Here is a 4,542-nt window from a genome sequence, read left to right as displayed (position 1 = left end):
AGGAATCTCCATACTGCTTTCCAGAGTGGTTTGCAGTTGTTGGTTTGCAGTTCCACCAACAATGTATGAATGTGACTTTTCCCCTACATCCTCACCCACACTTATTATTGTCTGTATTCTCTATAACACATAAATCAAATGCATTTCTATATATCAGTGATGAATTCTCTGAAAGAGAAATTGGGAAAACTACTATGATCATTTTAAAGATTAAAAATGCATAACTGGAAAATAAGTACCTTCTGTAAGATTATTCAATTTGTGAATGTTGAAGCTAGAATTTAAGCCCAACTATGCCTTCTGCCAAGGAGCTTAACTATCCCACCAGAGTAAATAGAAGAATTCAATGTGAGGTCCATGTAAGGTAAAGTCAAGGAATTAAAAAAAAAGATATGTGATATGCAGTCAAATATCTATCAAAGGGATGGTCCCAAAATACAAATCTGGGTGTGGTGAAGCTTCTGGAGACTTCTCTGGTGCAGGGTGTTGTAGGATTTCCAGGAGGCCTATTCACAGAGAATTAAGAAGAAGGAGTAGGCCACTGAATAAGCTTCTAAAATGATGTCTGCACCAGCTATCTCGTAGAAAGCCAGGACTGATAACTACCAAGGCATTCCTCATTGAGTTCATGAGCAAACTCATGAGAGAACTCAGTGCCTGCCAGTTGACTTCTGAGGCTGTAAGAACCACCCTGGGTTCCTGTGGCATGGATTACCTTATAGAGCATGGTCAAGGCAAAGAAACAGTTTCTTATGGTAGAGCCACAATTCGAAAACTTTTTTGTTGTCTATCCTGCAGCAAAGACTTCAGTGAACTTTTACCAAATCCCAACATGTGGAAGTTAATGGTATCTCCATTTTTGTGATTCTACTGGCTGCACAGTTTCTGAAGCATGTAAAGTCATACATGGGGAAGATTTGTACTCACAGATCATCATCCATGCTTCGGTACCACCACTCCTTTGGCAATTAACAAGACCATAAAGATCACTGTAAATGAGAAGAAACAAGATAGAATGGAGCAGAAGAAGCTACTAGAGAAGTATGTCATGATTGCTCTGAGCTCCAAGTAGATATTTTAGCAGAAAACTTTATTTTCTAAGATGGTGGTTGACATTATGATGGGTGGATCCCTAGAAAAGTTTCTGCTTATGATTGGTGTCTCATTCAAGAATACTCTATCTTACATTGGCTTGAAATGAAACCTAGAAAGAGCAATAACAATAAGGTAATCCCATGATTACCTTTTTAAATGTTAGATGCAAACTGAAAGCTGAGAAATATAATGCTAAAATCAGAGACCACATAGTTTTCAGGATCATCGGAAAATTGTTGATGTCAACTGGAATATTCTCTATGACAAGTTAGAGAGGATCCATCATTCTGGAGCCAATGTCATCTTCTATAAAATCCCCATTGGGGTTGTGGCCACCCAGTACTTTGCCTACAGGGACAAATTCTGTGCCTGCCAAGTGACTATAGAGGATCTGAAGAGGACAGTGATGATATGCAAAAGTTCAATACAGATTAGGGTGGATACTCTGTCAGCAGATGTCCTGAGCCACTGCCAGGAGTTTAAGGATAACCTGATCAGAACAGAGAGTACAATTTCTTCAGTGATTACCCCCAAAGACCTGTGTTTTCATCCTCCATGGTGGCATCAAGCAGTTTATGCAGGAGAGAGAACAGTCCCTACAAGTTGTCATCATGACCATCAGGAAGGCCACTGGGAATGACTTGGTGGAAGTTGGTTGCAGGAAAATTGAGATGGAGCTCTTCAAGTATTTGAGGATCACTAATGACTATTCTAGAAAAACAGCTGCTGGGGATTGGGACATATGCCAAAACCTTGGAGGTTATCCCACACCCACTGAGTGACAGATATTTGCAATGAGCTGTGGGCTCAGTATATCCAGGGGAGTATGGGGTTAACATTAGCACTGAGGGCAATGGCAACTCTGAGGCCTTCATATGGGATCTGGCTATGGTGCAGATCAATGGCCTGACAGAAGCTCTGAGCGCCTTATCATGTATGCAGATGAAACCATCAAGAACCTCTGTACCACCATGATAATCTCCCGGGGAGCCAGTACAATCTGAGGTTAAGGCAATTCTCATTGTAAACCTTCCCATCCATCACACACTAGCTGGCTGAAGGTGTGCTTATTCTCCCTGGCTTTGTAAGGAACTGGCAGGCATTAGCCCACTCTGCTCACTGGAGGTTGTTTAAATAAAACAAAAGACTTAGTGGGGGAAAATGCAAATCCAGTCATATCGTTTTCTTCCAACTCCCTCTCATGTGCCCCCAAACTTCCTTAATTTTAGGTTAAAGAAAAAAACAGCTCCTTGTCACAACTAACAAATGAACACATGATCTAGTGCATGGCTGTTTCCTGAGCCTCATCTTCCACCACCTTGCCCTTCTCCCTGGTGCAGTCCCACTGTCTATCTGGTGATCCTTTATATATGGCATGCTTCATCCAAACTTTTGCTATTTCTAGACACTAAAATTCTCTTTCCAACCTATTTACTTACATTCTTTCATTCTCCATAACTCAGATAATAAAGAAAGAGGTTGAATCCCACTTATCCAATGAGCCACATACCTCCTATACCTGTCCATCTATTGTATTTGTCAAAATGTTAGAATGGTTATTTCATTTATATGTCAATATAAATTGTTAGTACTCCCAGTGCCTAGCTCTAACTTTGAGAGTAAATGAATGAGTAACTTGTTATTTCTATTTGTGCTTCTTCCTATAGCTTTGTAGTAAGACCCTCATTTAATTTTTATTTTTTATTTTATTGATTTTTAAAAAATAAATGACAACAGAATACATTACAATTCATATTACACATATAAAACACAATTTTTCATATCTCTGGTTGTATATAAAGTTTGTTCACACCAATTCGTGTCTTCATACATGTACTTTGGATAGAGATGTCCATCACATTCCACTGTCATTTCTAACCCCCTACCCCCTCCTTTCCCCTCCTACCTCTCTGCTCTATCTAGAGTTTGTCTATCCCTCCCATGCTCCCTCTCCCTACCCCACTAAGAGACAGTCACCTTATATCAGAGAAAACATTTGGCATTTGTTTTGGGGGGTTAGCTAACTTCCCTTAGCATTATCTTCTCCAACTCCATCCATTTACTTGCAAATGCCATGATCTTATTGTCTTTTATTGCTGAGTAAAATTCCATTGTGTATATAGGCCACATTTTTTTTTTTATCCATTTACCTGCTGAAGGACATCTAGGTTGACTCCCCAGTTTAGCTATTGTGAATCATGCTGCTATAAACATTGACGTGGCCGTATCCCTGTAGTATCTTGTTTTTAAGTCCTTTGAGTATAGACTGAGGAGAGGGATAACTGGGTCAAATGGTGGTTCCATTCCCAGTTTTCCAAGGAATCTCCATACTGCTTTCCATATTGGCTGCACCAGTTTGCAGTCCTATCAGCAATGTGTTAGTACCTTTCCCCCCACATCCTTGCCAACACTTATTGTTGTTTGTCTTCATAACAGCTGCCATTCTGACTGGAGTCCCATGATATCTTAGAGTAGTTTTGATTTGCATTTCTCTAATTGCTAGAGATGATAAACATTTTTTCATATATTTGTTGATTGGTTGTATATCGTCTTCTGAGAAATGTCTGTTCAGGTCCTTTGCCCATTTATTGATTGGGTCACTTGTTTTTTGGTGTTTAGATTTTTGAGTTATTTAGACACCCTAGAGATTAGTGCTCTATTTGATGTGTGAGGGGTAAAATTTTTCTCCCAAGATGTAAGAGCCTCATTTAATTTTTATTGCAACTCAAGAATGAAAAGAACTAGGTATCACTTTCCCATTTTACTGAAGAAGAAATTGATGCTTAGAGAAGTTTAATACTTACCTAAATATACATTGGTACTGTCAAAGTCTGCTAAAACCCAAGCTTTCTGAATCTTAGTATAATGTTGATTATACCAAAGCCTTATTGTATCATCAGTGGAAATGCAAACTTCTGTTATCTACCCATAACAAAAAACAGAAAATGGGAAAAAATGTGCAAAATAAGGTCTTCAGTAACCAATCTCAGAGGACGAATCCAAAATTTGAGTCAGGGAGCTAATTTTAAATGCTGAGTGAGTATAAAGTATCCAAGTTCCAAAACAGAACACACTTTTGGTCAATTGTTTGTGAAAAGGAAGGCAGTACATTTCACCAAATGTTGCAAACTGGCCTCCAGCTTTGGACCACAGCAGCCTTTCATGTGAGGTGGTTGGGAAGAGGGCCGTTAGGTTCAAACACACCAAAGGCATAGGCTAGACACATAGGCTAGTCCCAATTAACTGGAAAGATCAATGCCATGAATTTGCAGACTTGGTCCACTGGAGTTTTGAGCCAGTTTGGACCAATGTAGACAGTATGTCTGCAGTTACAGATATAATATCAGAACAAGTCTGGATGTACTAAGCCATCACAGACCTGCTAACTGTTGTTCCTGGAGCAAATGCGTAACAGAGCCTGACCACAGACCTCTAACCACAGCTGCC

At 39.6% G+C, this 4,542-nt stretch overlaps 1 pseudogene; it reads left to right on the top strand.

Moving 5' to 3' along the window:
• The first annotated feature begins 628 nt into the window (after positions 1-628).
• On the top strand, positions 629-2,070 carry LOC143407561 (T-complex protein 1 subunit eta pseudogene; annotated as a pseudogene).
• Positions 2,071-4,542: the final 2,472 nt, after the last annotated feature.

Source organism: Callospermophilus lateralis, chromosome 9, assembly GCF_048772815.1.
Source record: "Callospermophilus lateralis isolate mCalLat2 chromosome 9, mCalLat2.hap1, whole genome shotgun sequence".
Classification (NCBI taxonomy): domain Eukaryota; kingdom Metazoa; phylum Chordata; class Mammalia; order Rodentia; family Sciuridae; genus Callospermophilus; species Callospermophilus lateralis.
The sequence above is the reverse complement of the archived record's forward strand: the minus strand, read 5'-3'. Positions and strand labels throughout refer to the sequence as shown.